The sequence below is a fragment of the Chlorocebus sabaeus genome, chromosome 20 (genome assembly GCF_047675955.1).
Source record: "Chlorocebus sabaeus isolate Y175 chromosome 20, mChlSab1.0.hap1, whole genome shotgun sequence".
NCBI lineage: Eukaryota > Metazoa > Chordata > Mammalia > Primates > Cercopithecidae > Chlorocebus > Chlorocebus sabaeus.
Genome location: NC_132923.1, coordinates 52861514 through 52881278, shown reverse-complemented (window position 1 = coordinate 52881278; position 19765 = coordinate 52861514). Strand labels below are relative to the sequence as shown.

Sequence of the window (19765 nt, the reverse complement as noted above, 5' to 3'; positions counted from 1 at the left end):
ACTGTTTGGAAATTTCTCAAATAACTTAAAACAGAACTACCATTCGACCCAGCAATCCCATTACTGGATATATATCCAAAAGAAAATAAGTTGTTCTACCAAAAAGATACATGCACTTGTATAATATGTTCATTGCAGTGCTATTCACAATAGCAAAGACATGAAATCAACATAGGTGCTCACCAATGGTGGACTGGATAAAGAAAATGTGGTACATATACACCATGGAATGCTACGCAGCCATAAAAAGTATGAGATTATATCTTTTGCAGCAACATGGATGCAGCTGGAGGCCATTATCCTAAGCAAATTAATGCAGGAACAGGAAACCAAATACTACATGTTCTCACTTATAAGTGGCAGCTAAACATTGGGTACTCATGAACATAAAGATGGCAACAATAGACACTGGGGACTACTTGAGAGGGGAGAGAGGGGGGGAATGTGGGCTGAAAAACTACCGACTGGGTACTATCCTCACTACATGGGTTATGGGACTATCCATATCCCAAACCTCAGCATCATGTAATATACCCAGGTAACAAACCTGCATATGTACCCCTTGTATTAAAATAAAATAAAATAAAATAAAATAAAGTCTTCTAAAAGAATGTATAAAATTGATAAACATCTAGCAAAACGGACAATGATTTTGTACTAGTCAGGGTTCTCCAGAGGAAGAGAACTAGTAAGATATATGACTACATATATAAGGGAGTTTATTAGGGAGAATTGGCTCACAGGATTACAAGGCAAAGTCCCACAAAAGGCCGCCCGTAAGCTGGGGAAGACAGAAGCTGGTAGTGGCTCAGTCTGAGTCCGAAAGCCTCAAACCAGGGAAGCCAACAGTGTAGCCTTCAGTCTGTGGCCAAAGGCCTAGGAACCCCTGGCAATTCCCTGGTGCAAGTCTCAGAATCCAAAGGCCAAAGAATCTGCAGTTTGAGGTCCAAGGGCAGGAGAAGCAGAAGGAAGCATCCAAGGCTGGAGAAAGAAGGCAGCCAGAAGGCTCAGCAAGCAAAGCTTATCCCAGCTTCTTCCTCCTGCTTTGTTCTAGCTACACTGGCATAATGAGGGTGGGTCTTCCTCTACCAGTCCACTGACTCAAATGTCAGTCTCCTCCGGCAGCACCCTCACAGACACACCTAGAAATAATACTTTACCAGTTATCTAGGCATCCTTCAATCTAATCAAGTTGACAACTAATATTAACAATCACAGATTTTTTAAAAGATAAGACTCAAGTCACCAATATCAAAAATGAAACAAAGACGAGGGAAGATTGCTTGAGGCCAGGAGTTCGAGACCAACCTAGGCAACACAGCGAGACCTGTCTCTTAAAAAAAAAAAAAAAAAAAAAAAACTATCTCAACAGAATCTAAAGACAATAAAAGGATAATAAGAGAAAATTATGAATAACTTTACTGTTATGAATTCAACAACTTAGAAGAAACTAATCAATTCCTTAAAAAAAATACAAACTACCCAATCTCAGGCAAGATAAAACAGATCACCTAAATAGTTCTATAACTACTAAAGAAATAATTCTGATTTTGTCATTAAATATCGTGAAAAAGAAATGTCCAGACAAAGGTGGTTTTATTGTGGGATTTTGCCAAACACTCAATGAAGAATTAACACCAATTTTAAACAAACTCTTTCAGAAAATAGAAGAAACACTTTCCAACTCATTTTATAAGACCAATATACTCTGACAACCAAAGCCAAAGAAGCACCAAGAAACTGCAGACCAATAAATCTCATTCACATAGATGCAAAAATCCTTAAAATTTTGCAAACTGAATCTAACAATATTTGTGGATATACTGTGTGTGTACCTAATATGTGTGTATGTATAATATATGTATAAGTATGTGCTGTCATGACAAAGTGAGATTTGTTTCATGTATGCAAGGCTGATTCAACATTCAAAAGTAAATCAATGTAATTACCATATCAATGAGCTAAGAAAGAAAAATCATACATCCATATCAATTGATACTAAAAAAAAATTTGATGTAATTCAACATTCATTCAGGATAAAATGTCTCAGTATACTAAGGACAGAGAGAAACTTTCTTGATCCCATAAAGAGCATGTACAAAAAACTGACACAATTAGCATTACATTTAATAGTGAAAGACTGATTTCCTTCTATGATTAAGAAGGCGGCAGCCGTGCACAGTGGCTCACGCCTGTAATCCCAGCTCTTTGGGAGGCTGAGGCGGGTGGATCACCTGAAGTCAGGAGTTCAAGACCAGCCTGACCAATATGGTGAAATCCCCTCTCTATTAAAAATACAAAATTAGCCAGGAGTGGCGGCATGCACCTGTGTCCCAGCTACTCAAGAGGCTGAGAGGGCAGAATTGCTTGAATCCAAGAGGCGGAGGTTTCAGTGAGCCGAGATTGTGCCACTGCACTCTAGCCTAGGCAACAGAGCAAGACTCCATCTCAAAAAAAAATAAAAAAAGAGAGAAGCAGCAGCAGCCAAGGATGTCCACTCTCACCACTTTTATTTAACATAGTACAGGAAGTTCCAGCCATTACAATAAAGCAAGAAAAATGAAGACATACAGATTGCAAAGAAATACAACTGTCTCTATTTTCTGATGACATGATTGTCTACATTTTTTAAAAAATCCTCAAAAGGTCTATAATTCTCAGAACCAAAAAATGAAGAACACAAGATCAACACACAAAAATCAACTGCATTTCTACATCTTGACAATGAAGAAATGGAAATGAAAATTTTAAATTCAATATCATTTACAGTTGCTCCAAAGAAAATTTAAAACGTAGGCATAAATCTAAGAAAACATGTGCAAGATTTATATAATTAAAATTATAATTGTGCAGGAAGGTTTACATGAAAAAAAGAAAGAAAAACAAAAAAAATTTATAAAATTATAAAATGCTGATGAAAGAAATCAACGATGACCTAAATACTTGGGGACATGCCATGTTCATGGATTGAAAGAAGCAACACGGTGATGATGGCAATTCTCCTTAAATCAATGTATAGGTTTAACACAATTTCTATTAATTTTTTTAAGTGGCTCTTCCACAGGGACAAATTCCATTGAAATCAATTTTAATTTGTAAAATAATTATGGCATGTATCATCATTACACAGTCTCAAGGATAATACTGTGGACTTCAAATGAGGAGGAAGGGAATTAGTAAACAGCAATTTGAAACAATTCTAACAATTTTTTTTTTTAAACTGCTAATAACAAATGCTACATAGGCAACAAAAGCAAAAATAAACAAATGGGACTACATCAACCTTAAAACTTTTTCTGCACCAAGGGACACAATCAACAGAGTGAAAAGGCAATGTACAAAATGAGAAAATGTTTGCGAAACATTATCTGACAAGGAGTCGATACCTATAATATATAAAGAACTACAACTCAACAAAAAATCAAATAACCCTATTTATTTATTTATTCTATAATTTCAATTTCTATTTTAGATTCAGGGGGTTCATGTGCAGGTTTCTCACCTGAGTATATTGCAGGATGCTGAGGTTTGGGGTATAATTGATTCCATCACACAGGTAGTGAGCATAGTACCCAATGAGTAGTTTTTCAGCCCACATTCTTCCCCCTCCTACCACCCTATAGTAATCCCCAGAGTCTATTGTTGCCATCTTTATGTCCATGAGTACCCAGTGTTTAGATGCCACTTATAAGTGAGAACATGCAGTATTTGGTTTCCTGTTCCTGCATTAATTTGCTTAGGATAATGGCCTCCAGCTGCATCCATGTTGCTGCAAAAGATATAATCTCATACTTTTTATGGCTGCATAGCATTCCATGGTGTATATGTACCACATTTTCTTTATGCAATCCACCGCTGATGGCACCTCGGTTGATTTCATGTCTTTGCTACTGTGAATAGTGCTGCAATGAACATATTATACAAGTGCATGTATCTTTTTGATAGAACAACTTATTTTCTTTTGGATATATATCCAGTAATGGGATTGCTGGGTCAAATGGTAGTTCTGTTTTAAGTTATTTGAGAAATTTCCAAACTGCCTTCCACAGTGGCTGAACTAATTTACCTTCCCACCAGCAGTGTATAAGGGTTCTCTTTTCTCTGCAGCCTTGCTGGCATCCGTTGGTTTTTGACCTTTTGTTAGTTGCCATTCTGACCGATGCGAGATGGTATCTCATTGTGGTTTTGATTTGCATTTCTCTGGTGATTAGTGATGTTAAGCACTTTTTCATATTTGTTAGCCAGTTGCCCATCTTCTTTTGAGAAGTGTCTGTTTGTGTTTTTTGCCCTTTTTTTTTTTTTTTTTTTTTTTGAGATGGAGTCTCACTCTGTCTCCAGGCTGGAGTGCAGTGGCACGATCTCAGCTCACCGCAACTTCTGTCTACCAGATTGATTCAAGCAATCCTCCTGCCTCAGCCTCCTGAGTAGCTGGAACTAGCGGTGTGCGCCCACCACGCCCAGCTAATTTTTGTATTTTTAGTAGAGACGGGGTTTCACCATATTGGCCAGAACGTCTCAATCTCCTGACCTCGTGATCCACCTGGTTCAGCCCTCCAAAGTGCTGGGATTACAGGCATGAGTCACTGCACCTGGCCTTTTGCCCACTTTTTAATGGTGTTACTTGCTTTTGTTTGTTCAAATGTTTACGTTCTTTAGATTCTGGATATTATAGCTTTGTCAGATACATAGTTTGCAGACATTTTCTCCCATTCTGTAGGTTGTCTGTCTACTCTGTTGATAGTTTCTTTTGCTGTACAGAAGCTCTTTACTTTGATTAGGTCACACTTATAAATTTTTTTGCTGCAATTGCTTTTGGGGACTTAGCCATAAATTCTTTATCAAGGCAGTGTTGGGAAGGGTATTTCCTAGGTTTTCTTACAGGATTTTTATAGTGTGAAGCCTTATATTTAAATCCTTAAAAGAGCTAGTTTTTGTACCCAGTGAGGGGTAGGTGTCCAGTTTCATTTTTCTGCATATGGCTAGCCAGTTATCCCAGTATCTTTTATTGAATAGGAAAACAGGAAGTCTTTTCCTTATTAGTTTTGTCAACTTTGTCAAAGATGAGATGGCAGTCACTGTGTGGCTTTATTTCTGGATTCTCTATTCTGTTTCACTGGTCTATGTGTCTGTTTTTGTACCAGTACTATGGCTATTTTGTTTACTACAGTCTTACAGTTTGAAGTCAGGTATTGTGATGCCTCCAGCTTTGCTCTTTTTCCTTACGATTGCTTTAGCTATGCAGGGTCTTTTTTGGTTCCCTATGAATTTTCAAATAGTTTTGTCGTTTTTTTGTTTGTTTTCAGTTCTGTGAAAAATGACTTTGGTTATTGATTATTCTAATCCATGAGCATGGAATTTTTTTGTCATTTTTTTGGTGTGCAGTCTCTGATTTCTTTCAGCGGTGTCTTGTAGTTGTCCTTGCGGAGATCTTTCCCCTCCTTGATTAGATGTATTCTTAGGCTTTGGTTGTTGCTGTTATTATTGTTGTTGGGGATTTTTTTGTGGCTACTGTAAATGGGATTGCATTCTTGATTTGGCTCTTAGATTGAATGTTATTGGTATACAGAAATGTTGCTGGGTTTTGAGCATTGGTCTTTTATCCTGAAACTGTATAAAAGTTGTTTATCAGTTCCAGGGGCCTTTTGGCAGAGTCTTTGGGGTTTTCTAGGTATTGGATCGTATCAATGAGGAGAGATGATGTGATTTCTTATTTGGATGCCTTTTCTTTCTTTCTCTTGCCTGATTGCTCTGGCTAGGACTTCCAATAACCCTATTTAAAAATGGGCTAATGCCCTGAACAGAAAGAGGATATACAAATGACCAACAAGCAAATGAAAACATGCCCAATGTTACTAATCATAAGAGAAATACAAATCAAATCTGTAATGAATATCACATTGCACCCATTAAGACAGCTACAATCAAAATATCACAAAATAAGTGGCAAGGTTGAAGAGAAATTGTAATACCTGAGCACTGTTGGTGTGATAGTAAAATGGTGCAACTCCTATGGAAAACAATATGGAGGTTCCTCAAAAATTAAAAATAGAACTACCATATGCTCCAACAATTTCATTTCAGGGTAGAATCTGAAAAAAATTAGCAGCACAGTCTTGAAAAGGTATTTGCATACCCATGTTCGTAGAAGCAGTGTTCGCAACAGCCAACAGGTGGAAGCAACAAAACTGTCCACGGATGATGAATGGATAAATAAATGTGGTATATACTTATAATGGAATAGTATTCAGCTTTAAAAAGTAAGGAAATTCTTACATATCCTACAACATGGATGAATCTGGAGGACAATTTTATATTAAGTGAAATAAGCCAGTTACAAAAGACAAGTATGTATGATTCCACCGTATGAGGTATCTGAAGTGGTCAAATTCATAGAAACATAAAGTAGAATGGGGTTACCAGGGGCAGAGAGTGAGGCTAGGGAGAAGTGGGTAAAATACGGAGTTGTTTAATGAGTATAGAGTTTGAGGCTTACAAAATGAAAAAGTTCTGAAGGTCTGTTTTACAACAATGTGAACTGTATACTACTGCACTGTACATTTTAAAATGGTTAAGGTATTTTTATCACAGTAAAAAAATTATATAGCCAGGCATGGTGGTTCACACCTGTAATCCCTGCATTTTGGAATGCTAAGACTGGTGGATCACTTGAGCTCAGGAGTTTGAGACCAGCTTGGGCGATATGGCAAAACCCTGTGTTTATGAAAAAATACAAAAATTAGCTGGGCATGGTGGTATACCTGTAGTCCCAGCTACTCATGGGGCTGAGGTGGGAGGATCGCTTGAGCCCAGGAATTTAAGACTGCAGTGAACCATTATCACACCACTGCACTCCAGTCTAGGTGACAGAGGGAGACCTTGTCTCAAAAAAAGAAAAAATATATATATTAAAAATAATGCTGCAAAATATTTACTGGAAGAAAAATTTGCCTTTGTGGAATGCCTACAATCATCCAAATAATTACATAAATACTAAGATTTTCACACTCTTGAACTATATTATCAGGTAATTTTACTTGGAGATCTAAATCACTCTATTTACAGATATTGCTGAGTGTATTTGCTTAATTTTATTCCCAGTAGAAGCTACACTTGAGGACCTTCACACATCCTATGTTTATATTATACTAAGTCCTTGTAGGTTCTAAAAACAAAATTCACAGATACACTCTTAAGCACAATACGGAAGTATATGCCCCACTAGAATGAAAAATCATATTCACTTTTAATCCTAAGTCAAGGATGAAAATAGGTCTTGATGCATATTATACACTCAAGATAAATGTTTAAAAAAGAAAATGCCTCTTATTCTGAAATGTCAACCCCGTAACATATGTAGCAGTAAATGTTCTTTCTGCCAAAAATGCTCATTTGGCACTGATTTTTGACAAGTGAAAAGGTTTTTTGCACATATATATATAGTTCACTTAATTTTGAGAAGCACTGATCCCTCCCTTTCAAATTTTCCTTACTATTTGTCTATTTCCCTATCATTATTGTGGCAAGTTCCAGAAACAACTTGTTTCTATTTTCCAGAAAAATAATGGGTTGAAATGTATATGTACTAACTAAGGGGAAAGCTGATGTAAACTGGAAATAGGCATCACAGATTAGTTTTTAAAAAATTCAGTTAACGTGAGAAGATACTTTTTCCTCAAATACTCTAAAAGAAAAAAAAACAAAGGGACTAATACACCAGTAAATGTTGTCCTCTTATTTACATATGACAGCAAATACTAGCATCTACTGTCAAAATTAGTATCTAAAACAGGCAGCTATAGACCAATTTCAAATCTCATTACGATTCTGCTTGCTAACTGTCTTGCTTTTTCTCTCTAGCTCCATTTTTCACATTGTAAAAATGGTGGAAATATTATCTGCTAATCTTTAAAATTCTAGATTTAAAAGATGCTAAAAAATTATCATCTTGGATGTGATCAAACCTAAAGATAAATAAAAATGTCCCCATCTGGTTTCATAAATATTAAAACTGGTTATAGAAAGTATTCAGGTTCTTTTTTTTTTTTTTTTTTGGAAATATTTAGTTTCTAGCTTTTCTCTCCATAAAACAACTAGCATGTATTTGTTAGTTAACTGCAGACTGATCTGACTGATTCTAAATATAGACTAAGATGTGTGCTAAAATTACTGTCCTGATTTTCAGCAATCACTATGAATATCACACATGGTCATAGATTTTATTTGTTAAGTACCTTGAAAAAAATAGATTTTTAAATAATAGTAGTGACAAAATACACATGATAATTTTCCCATCAAATGCAATCATTCAAATTAAACCCAAAGATGCTAACTTTTTCTACCAACATTTTACATTATGACACAGTGTTAGGACCACATTAATTAAAGCAGATTTTACACAATAAAGTTTAAGAGGAGTCATTTCACTTACAAAACAAAAATAGTCCTACCTTGGAGGTATATCTAAGCATCCTGAAAATTCCAATCCAACAAATAGCATTGAAATGATCTTGAAGCTGCTGCCTAGATTACTGCTGAGCCATCTTCCAAATCTAAAAATGCTCAATTTACTTTAAAAAGCCAAATTCAGTACATATACACTAATGGAAGAGGGAGGAAAATGTTTATAAAAACAGCTACTGCCATTATGTTGAATTAGACATGGTGCCAGCTCACACTCTGCAAAATAGGGGGTAAGAGAGATGAAAATGTTCTAAATAATCCTTTGTCAAATATACTGTTCCATTACACATAACTAAGCAGAAAGACAAAAATAACACAGAAGTTAGAAAGCTCAGGTGCTACAGCACAATTTAGAAAAAGCAAAGGTTGTGAGGTGGGGGGAGGGGAGAGGGATAGCATTAGGAGATATACCTAATGTAAATGGCGAGTAACAAACCTGCATGTATAATTTTTTAAAAAAAAAGAAAAAGCAAACAATGTGGATGGTTCCATATGCCCAGCAGACCAACAATCTCACCAATTTCAAAAGAAAGGATCAGAGACCTTTGGATCAGCCACAGAGAAGACCCAGTGAATGCTGGACTACTTAACTCTAAACCTTCAAAGAAAACATAAACCAACTAGTTGCTTGCAAGTAAAAAGTGAAAGTAAAAAGGGGAAATTTTACTTGTCACTCACCTTCCCAGAGCCAAAACAATTCCAATACCTTGGCTCTGTCAACTACTGTGTGTACTATGGGCAGAAGTGTGTTAACAGATAAATGTCAAATGGGAAATAACAGAAATAAAAATTAGCGGAGAATAGTCAAGCTTATTTAACTTTTCTACTTTAACTTAACTCCTGGAAAAATGTTTGCTAAGCTCACTTCAACTTTCACAGATAATGCCTGAGAGAAATGGAGACGGATTTACCACCTTCTAAGAGCTTACAAACTTTTTAAAAACAGGTTTCAACTAAACACAGGACAAATTCTGCCTAAAATACTCTGCCTATGTTAATGTCCAGCTTCTATCAGAAATCCTCTTTCAGGACCTGAAAAGTGGGGTGGGAATTCTCTTTTTGGTTTATAATGTGATGCTTTTGTTTTCATTGTTTCAAGTCTCTCAAGACAGACAGCATAGCATAAGAACCTGCCTCTCTGTTCCCTAGTTGTGCCCTCAGGCACATTCATCTGCCTTGGCTCTGCTTCCGCTGGCTCTCATAGACACTTAATGGCCTGCCTACCTCAATGGATTCCCAGCCTTGTGACCTCAATGGATTCCCAGCCTTGAAAGAGAGTAGAGGCAGGACAGTGAGGAAGCTCATGTGAGAACCTAGAGGAGCAAGTCAGGAGCCCAAAGAACCTGTCCAACACTGGGCCCCAGCCCTTCTCATTGCAAGAAAGTAGGGCCCCGTATCCCTAAAATGGAGAGAGGAAACTGAAGCGCAGTCTCTCTCCTCCATGAGGGGAATTTCCTCTGGTGGAAGGATACTGGGAACAAGGGGAGGAGAAGCATCTGAAGGCTGAGAAGAGATGTTGGGAACTTTATGCATCTGACAATCACTGTGCTCAAAGGTCATCTCTGGCAAATGTACAGGGGAGGCAGGAGAGGTCTTTAATGTCTGTCAAGTGTCCCTCCCTCATACCTTATACCTTGTACCCAGGACTTCTGCCCAGACCTAAGCAGAGTTCCCAAATTCCTGCTCTCACCTTTGTGAATTCCCCAAATTGGAGTGCAAAAGTGAGCTCACAGCTGTGCCTTGCAATATCAGGACCCCAAAGCTGGAGACTGGGAATCTGACACAGGAGGATGGAAGAAGCTGAAATTTGAAGGAGATAGATATGTGTGTTGTGGGTGAGGGAATGCAGAGGTTTATAGCTGAAGTCCACAAATACAACACTGGGACCAGAAAGTAGTCTATCACATTATCACATATTCTCCTTCTCTGACTATAAACTCTTACTCACTCCCACCAAGCCTGTTCTCCAACTTAGTATCTTCTCTCCTCAGTAACACCAACTGCCTGCCTTTCTCCCAGTCCCCATGATTTAATCAGTCTTTAGTCTAATCAAAAGAAGTTGCTTGAAAGAGTATAATCTGAGGAGCCACAGACAAGATTGGGTGTTATTAATTATTAATATGCAAATATTCTATAATCGACATATAAGTGTTCCAAAGTGAACATGGGGAATTGATATAATTTGGATATGGGTCCCCATCCAAATCTCATGTTGAATTTTATTCCCCAGTGTTGGAGGTGGGGCCTGGTGGGAACTATTTGAATCCTGGGGACATATCCATCATGAATGGCTTAGCGCATCCCTTTGGTGATAAGTGAGCACTCACTCTGAGTTCTCACAAGATCTGGTTATTTAAGGTGTGTGGCATCACCCCCTCACTCTCTCTCTTGCTCCTGCTTTCTGTTATGTGACATGCCTGCTCCCCCTTCCCCTTCAACATGGTTGGAAGCTTTCTAAGGCCTCCCCAGAAGCAGATGCTGCTATGCTTCCAGTACAGCCTGCAGAACTGTGAGCCAAATAAACCTCTTTTCTTATAAATTACCTAGTTTCAGGTATTTATTTATAGCAATGCAAGAATGGCCTAATATAAGAACTCAGTAGTTTCAAAACTTGCTTAAAAAAGTGCAACTTCAAGACCTCATAGCCTTTAACTATGTCCCAGAAATTTTATTTCTGAGACTCTGTGCTAAGGAACTAATATTCAAAACACAACAAAGAGCATATGCACAAAGATGTTCATCATAGCGCTATTATTATCATCAATAATTGTTTATTATGATGTCATCAATAGTGACAATAAGGAATGATTAGGGAATAACACATCTACCAAATGGAAAATTACATAGGCATTTTTAAGCCTGCTTTTAGGCACTTTAAACCTAGTATTAAGCCCAACTGTAATTAAATGAAAACTAAAGTTATAGAATTTTAAATTTTAAAATAATATAAAAGTAATATAGATACCATAATTAAAACTACACATGAAAAAAGTGGAAAGAAACATGTCAAAAATGAATAGTGAGTGTCTTTAGTTGGTGGGATTATGAGGGTGTTTTTTTTCCTTTTTATATTCTTACAGTTTTCAAATTGTTCATAATTCTCTAATGGGGGTCAGAGCTAAAAGGCAAATTCCTTTGGAAGAGGAAAAATTGTACTTGCACAGAAAACTTTTTCTGGGTTTAGTTGACAATCCTTTTAGTACCCAGGAAACAGACCATTTCCTGGAAGGGGACTTGGGGCAAAGGATATGGAGAATGTAAGAAAGAGAAATGATTAACAGATCAGAAACAGATCTCACTGTCTGATATTCAAGTTTCTTCATGACCTTTCACCATGTATCCAAACAGTAGATGGGCACTTCTTAGCTGAACCTTTATTTGGCATTCTCTTTGCCTATCAGAATCCTCCCAATCTCTGAGACTGATTTAACTCACTTCAGCGCATGAAGACTTTCCTGATCCTCTGATCATCCAAGGCTCTACTATTTCTCCTTTCTCTTAAGGTATTGTTACAGCAGTTAGGTCTGCAACACCTTTTTCTGGTATTAAGCCAATTCTAAGTTATTTGTTAATTACTCATATGTAAGTAAAAATTTCCCCTGCCAGACTTTAAGTTCCTTGAAGTGTGGAATTTAGATGGTTTGCAGACTGTAGTCATTGGACAAACAGAGAGGAGAGAGAGCAGTTCTAAAGCCAAGTTGGTATTATATTCATACCCTCAGTGATGTCATCTAAGTAAAATGTGCTGCCTCTGTTTTAAAATGTTGCTGCTGACCATCCATCACCAGGACATGCACTTTCCTTTTTTTTTTTCTTTAATAGCAGTGGTATTGTATTGTATTTTTGCTTATTCATTCGTACCAGTTCTGCTGTCCCCCTTAGGATTAAACAGACTGGACTGCAAGATTTTCAAGATATAGATTATAGTCATGTAAAGAGCAAAATGAAATGACCTTTTAGGAATCAAACTCAAGACTCTTCACAAGACCCCACTTCTAATACTCTTGTTTGAACAATAAATATAAATTTATGCCTCCATTTTATGTCCTTATTTAGGCAGTGGACTTTATCAATATCCCTATTAACTTGAAAAAGAATTCTCCAATGTAAATGGTTCAATACTTTAGAAATGACAAAGATGACTCTGTTCCTGCCTACCATCAATACTATGTGAGTATTTAGAGATAATGAGCATCTGTACTATAGCAACCTGCCTCCTGAGACATAAACAAGAGATGCATTTCTTAAGAGAAACCCATAAGTCACTAATGAAAGCAAGTCAAAGAACCCATCAACAGGCAAAGAAAGACCTAGCATCCATTATTTTTACAGAAGAAGCATAGAAGGTCAATATAATTGTTGACTCTGAAGGGCAGGGTGACAACAAACTAATTCAGTTTCCCACTATATAAGAACTATATTTTACTACAACACTCATATTTCTGAACTAAGAATCAAGGCTTGTCCAAATTCCATGGCTTATTGAGTGGTCGTGAACCTTCTCTGAATTTTGTTCCTTAGTCTGTAAAATGGAGTTATCACCTGTTATGCAAAATCACAGAGTTGTAATGAATCAAATAACATTATCTTAGTATGGGTTCACCTGTCACCCTATTGTGGGGTGCAGTTCAGTGGCATACCTCATGAACTAATTGACTATTATAACTGTAAATGTCTCCCTAACATTTAAGAAAGAAAAAGATTTCCAGAGTTCTTACTTTTTTAATCGACATCTCCAACACTTGAGCATCTACCACATATCACTGCCAAAAATTTGCTGAACATCTCCTGTTATGACCTCACTCTCCTATGTAGTGTTGTTCACATATTTTTTGCCATATGCTTTCTAAGAAACTAGATTTTTTCACATGATTCAAATATCTTTCTTTCATATTGAAGGAGCAATAATTGCATATGCAGAAAGTTTACAGGTTGCTGTTGCTGTTGAGATTACTCCTCAATTAATTCTATGTTTAATATCTAATAGAGCATATATATGTATATATGTATATATACACACACACACACTTGGACACACTTCATTAATACAGTGGAAAGTCCATGGACTATAGAGTCAGGAAAACCTGTATTCGAATTCCTGTTGTGACCTTGAGAATGCAATTTAACTTCCCCGCTCCTCAGTTTACACATTTGGTTCTGGATTATGATGACTTAATAAAATATGATATATAAAAGTAAGTGCCTAGGTTATGAAGGTACTATTTCCTACCTCTCATAAATCTTTTCTTTCTACGGCAGGTTCAATCAAACCCATCCAGAATACAAGGCAACTTTCATAGAGTATCTTTCACATCAGTTGAGGGAACGCTGCGATGCGATAAAAGAGGATGATGGCATGAGTCAGGCATCCAATAGAGCAAGACATGTAGAAAGTGAGAGACATCTACAGGGGCCCTAGACTTCACTCGCATGTTTGAAAAGGGCATTAATCTGACACACTTTCAAGAATGCCTCGCGTACTCGCGGAGGCTTATACCAAGATGTGGGAAAACGACGGAATTACAGAATAAACCAGCAGGGAGCCTCCTCGTTCACCCAACCCGACCCCGCCCGCCCCAGTCTCCCATCTGGAGCCTAAAAACTGAGCTGAGATCACGGCAACTGACCCTGTCCCCTCCGCCCTCTCCCTCCCCCATTCTGCCCAAACCTCTCAGCGCACGAATGGTGCTGAATCATTTGCACGAACGCAGCAGCTCCCGGTTCCGCGGCTCCCAGCGGGGACGGTGTCCCCAGAGCAGTGACATTCCGGGGATGGGGGCACAGAAAGAGGGGCTGGGTGGAGCCTTTGGGGGCGTGGGGACATGGAAGGTGGTCGGGGGAGGATGGCGGCAGCAGGTACTCACCAGGGTGAGGAAAGCCCAGCCCGGGTCCTCGCGTCCCCGCTGCGGGGGGTCCCCCAGCTGTTCCCGTGTCTCGCGGCTTCCACGCGGGCGGCCGCCCGGACTCGGCAGCCTGCGCTGGTGGTCCGGTGCTCTCCTCCGCCCGCCCACCGCCAGTGGCAGCCACGGCTCGGGACTCCGGTGCTCGACACGGAGCTCCTGGAACAGCTGTCGCTGCCCAAGCGGGTGGCGGCTACCGACGGGCCAGACCATTCGCCTGCTGCGGCCGGGGGTGCACGACGTTCCGAGAGGCGCGGGCGCCTGGGGCCAGCGATGGTTGGAAGGAACCGAGGACTCGGGGAATCCTCTGCCCCTTCGGAGTCATGAGGTCTTGTATACAGGAGCGATCAACGAAGGGGCCGCTGCCTCTTCTGGGGATTTACTGAAGACACTGTTCGAGCTTTCCCGCGCCACACCCCCCCTCCCCGTTTGCCTTGGTCCCGCTCGGGGCTCCTTTAGAACGCGGCAAACAGAGGACTTAGCAACGCGAGCGCCTGGGCGGCGCCCCTCCTCAGAGATGCGAGAGGCGTTGGCCTCAGCGCCTCCTCCCACCTCTGGCTACCTCCCGACCCCGAGGCGCCCAATCCTCCTGCCTGTCTGACCACAGACATCTTCCCACAAAACGTGGAGCTTCTTGAACCTTTGAAGAGAGTCTTCAGCTCTTTTATCTAAGCATCTTTGTGAAGCAAAGAATAAACGGGTATCTAAGGCCAGCTCGAAAGTTAGGAAATGAAATCAGGTGGGGCCCCATCCCGCAGGTGCTGAGGGACAGCTCGGACCTAGAGTTCCTGCTAAGCAAGTGGTGAACCACGGCAGTTGTAAAAATTGTAGATTTGGAAAGCCATTTCGAGATAAAGATTTACAAAAGATTATTGCAGAAATTAAAGAATATTTGAGGTTCACTGTTCACCATTTTAGAGTTGAGTGTCTTGAAAACGGGAAGGCAATCATGTCTTCTCATAAAATGAATTGTATAGAACTGGAAGGAGCCCCAACACATGAATTCCTTAGACTTTTGTGTCCCTGCTTCTGTCACACCGGGCTCACACAGGTTCATTTCAGACCATGGTGAAGATCAGGACAAGTGTACAGTTTTCCCTGTAGAAAAAAAGAAAAGATAGAACAGAATTGGCAACTACCTATAAAATGTGATTAAACGTAGAAAGAAAAAAAAAAAAGACCCTCCAAGTGCATCCCAAATAAAATTTCATAATTTAAAGTTTTGTCCTTTATTGAGTAAATCAACATAAATTCAGCACTTTCTATAGACCATGGTACTGAGAATAGTCTCATTTTCATTTCTTCATTTATTCTTCTAAAAAATCCTGTAGATTGGTAACCTGCAATAGACCTCCATAAAACCTTGCCAGCAATAGGAACTGATCTGCCCAGTGAGGGCATATTCTCATAAAGGACACTGGTGGGAAACTGGGCTCAGGGTTTGTCGTGCTGGGTTAAAGTCTCACGATCATAAGCTGCAGAGCAGACATTGCCACCTGGAGTTTTTGACTTGTTCCTTTCCCCTAGAATGCCTCTGGGAACGGTAGACATTAAACCATGTCACATCTGATTGCAACTTGAATGTGAGTCTGTTTATCCTTCCTTTGTGAGAAGGGGTTTCAGAGTGGAGAGGGGGCAGTTAGGTGTCTAGGGTAGGCACCACCCTGAGGCAAAAAGAGTGATCAGAAGGAAGAAGCTGGACTTCACACAGAACTAACCGAACATCAGTATCACAATACACTGTCAGGGTCACATGAGGGTGAAGAGGAATTCTCCACTGCCTTCTTGTTAATCATCTTTATATCATCATTTTCACTATATTACACTTTACTTTACACTACGCATACACTATTACTGTGTTGCATGTTATCACTCTTCCATTCCCGGAAGGGTCAAGAATTTTTCAATGAACCTCTTATCATGGATCCTCATATACCTTATCAAAAAAATGTTTAAGTAACAGAGGTATTAGTAACACTTAACATCACCTCAAGAAAGCTTTTTGAGAAATCAGGAATAAAATTAAATTGTTTCCGTATGATATGACATTGTTATTATGTTAATGGTTGTTGTAAAGGTTCACACATCAGCACCAGCACAACAGAAATCCCCAAAGCTCCATGTTGCCAGGGAGCTGGAGCATTGGGTCCCCAATGACCAGACTGGCCTCAGGCTCAGAAATGTGTGATTCTTCTCTCCATGTGCAGTTGTTTCTCTTTCAAAGGCAACAACAGGAACAGAACACAGGTAGATGAGGCGTCTTCTGAATTAGTGCTTAATGTCAGATGTCAGATGTCAGATGATAGGGATATAGAAAGGGATTTAGAACCTTATGATTTGTGGTCCTGATGGGCCTGTGACATCTGCAGCAATCTATTTGTATAAGTTGACATTCTTAGAACATACGTTTCTGAATGAAGAGAGGGGAATTTTTGTGCTGGCAGCCTTGGGAAATTGTTAAAAGAAGTAGAAGCAATGGTGTGATGCCTGCATTCCCTGCTTTCCTCAAAGTCCTCACATGGTTTTGAGCCTGCTGTGGAAAGAACTCAGGGTCAGAAGCTAAATAATCATCTTCCCCACAAATGACTTTGTGAAATTTAAGTTCTAAGAAGTACTACTTTAGGCCTGGTGACAAAGGATAGCGCAGAGCTGGCAAGACAGTCATTCTCTCACCCAACCTGCAATAGACCTCCATACAGCCTTGCCAGCAATAGGAACTGATCTGCCCAGTGAGGCCACACTGGTGGCCAATACAGGGTCAAGGTAACTTAAGTAGGAGCCCAGAGCAGTACAGCAGGAGTGTTATTACTCCTGAGCACCTGAAAGACACTGCTGAGGATTTCTTGCCCCAAATGATGGAGCCTAGGGAGGCAGTGCAGGGTCAAGGGAATGATTATTAAACTTAAGATGATTGTTAAACCTTATTTAGGCACCGACATTAACATAAACTCATTAGTATTCACAAACTAGCGTGATCTGGGAACATTCCAATATTACTTTTTAAATGATACTAATAAGAAGAGAGCTAGAGAGAAAGAGAATACTTAATGCCTTTGAAAAAACTGCACTGTGAGCCACATAATGTTAGATCTTGATGCAAGATATTCAATCACCTGCTATGTGTTGGTCTCTTCCAAAGCACGTGGTGACATTAACCTCTCAACTTACTCTTGCTGAAGAGAGTGTTTAATCGTGTTGTTTCTGTTTGCGTTTAGCTAACACTTATTAAACCATTAATGTTTGAGTGAGTAACTAGTATTATGTGAAGTAAGTCGTATCATCACTCCCATCTTATAAATGAAGAAACTGAGAATTACAAGGGTGTATTAATTTGTGAAAGGTAGCACATCTGGAAAGAGACAAAGCTGGATTTCAAACTCTAACCAATACATGACATGAATATCAGCATACTTTTATTGTCTCCTGCTATGGAGAACAACATGTACATTGCATGTGTCTCTGCAGTAGAAAATCTATTTTTCATTTATTTTTAAAAACCTGTTTTCAACTCTCATTTCTAAGAGGAAATGAGTCATTTCCCACAGAAGATTTAAATGACAGTCTTCCCAGTGGAAACACTGGATACCCTTTTCTAGGTTTCTGTGCTCAGAAAAGAGACCCTGAATTTAAGAGTAAGTGAACCCTGTAGCATAAACTTGACCAGTGGTGCCTAAAATTCTTGCTACAAAATTATGATTGCAGGAACTCTTGCATGAGACTCTGGAAACTAGATCCTTAAGAAGTTCTGTAGGTCGTTCTAACATACAGCCAAGTTTGACCAGACCATACTGGACAAAAATAATATGGGGCCTACAAAAAAAAAAATTCAGCCTTCTAGACTTAACCCCTTACTCCCATCTTTTATTGAGAAGGAAATGAGAGGCTGGTATTGAAAACCTACTTTATGTAATTTTACATTTATCATATAAAATGCATTTATTAAAGCGCTTAGAATTTTTTTTCAGTGTTGTCTTGATCATTCTCAACAAATCTTCAAAGAGCCCCAAATTTAAAAGGATACTCATTCAAAATTACTTTTATGTATAGATATTAGACTTTAGGCCCTTTTTAATTATTATATGGCATTTTATATAAGACAAAAAGCAGTATTACATTAGACTTTTTTATTAATTTTTGGAGAATTTACATAACAGTAAGTAATTTCATCCAAGAAGATAATAAGCCTTTCTAGTTTATATTTTTTTTATTTCCCAGTCATATTTTTATAATTTTGCTTATATATGTTCTGTAACTTTCCTACCAAATTTATACCAAATTTTGTACAGCACTTGTATTCTGAATGAAATGTTCTTTCCATTTCCTTTTCTAGGGGCTTTTACCAGAACAGAGAGATGACTCTTTCTGTAATGTATTTTGTATTCATGCAGTGCACCAAATTATCTTATTACTTGTTTTTTCATGAGTCCTTTGGATTTTCTAAGAAAACAGGCATATCAGCAATATCAAGAACTTTGTTTCTGGCTGGGCACAATGGCTTATGCCTTAATCCCAACACTTTGGAAGGCCGACGTGAAAGGGACACTTGACCCCAAGGAATTTGAGACCAGCCTGGGTGACATAAGGAGATCTGTCTCTACAAAAAAATAAAAAATTAGCTGGGCATGGTGACGCCTGCTTACAGTCCCAGCTACTCAGCAGGCCAATGTGGGAAGATCCCTTAGTCCAGGAGTTCAAGGCTGCAGTGGGCCTTGATCACGCCACTGTGCTCCACCCCGAGCAACAGAGTGAGACTGTTTATAAAATATATAAAAAAATATATATATTATAATTTATACCAGTTATTTTATTTATATTTCTTAGAATCACTAATGTAAGTGACTGTGGTGATGCCTGATTCCAGATTTTAAGTGAAAGATTTAATTTTTGTGATTTAGGATGATGTTAGCTATTGGGCTTTCCTTTATTATATAAGAATTTTTTTCTAATTCTATTTTGCTTAGAGTCACTTGACTTTTATCTGATGCCTTTTCACAACTTGTTGATAATGGTTGGGCTTTTTTCCCTTTAATTTTTAATGTAATCAATATGTAACTAGACTTCCTGATATTGAACCTCCTTTTCATTCCTCTAATAAAGCCTATTTTTTCACGCCATGTTATTCTTGTGATTCATTCCTCTATTGTATTCTCTGTTATTTAAACATTTGGCGGCTATATTCAGAAATGAAATTAGCCTGTACTTTTAATTCTTGTTTTACTCCTTCTTAGGCTTTGGTACTCAAGTTATTCTGGCTTCGTGAAATTAACTGGAGAACTTTCCTTTTTTTTTTCCTAAGACTTACAATAGTTTAAATAATATTGGAATTATCTGTTCTTTAATAGTTAGATAAAAAATTCAGCTGTGAATTCATCTGCCTGCGGCCTTCTTCAATAGCAGATCATTAA

At 38.7% G+C, this 19765-nt stretch overlaps 1 protein-coding gene across 2 annotated transcripts in view; it reads right to left on the bottom strand.

Moving 5' to 3' along the window:
• The window catches only part of TTLL7 (tubulin tyrosine ligase like 7), a 141023-nt gene extending 127246 nt beyond the window's left edge, over nucleotides 1-13777 (bottom strand). The window contains exon 1 of one of the 2 annotated variants that reach the window (XM_038002244.2): nucleotides 13691-13777. The gene's annotated coding sequence lies outside the window, so the exon portion shown is untranslated. Of the gene's footprint in view, nucleotides 1-5969; nucleotides 6080-13690 lie in introns of those variants that run through there. The other variant, XM_038002245.2, reaches the window with a different exon arrangement.
• Nucleotides 13778-19765: the final 5988 nt, after the last annotated feature.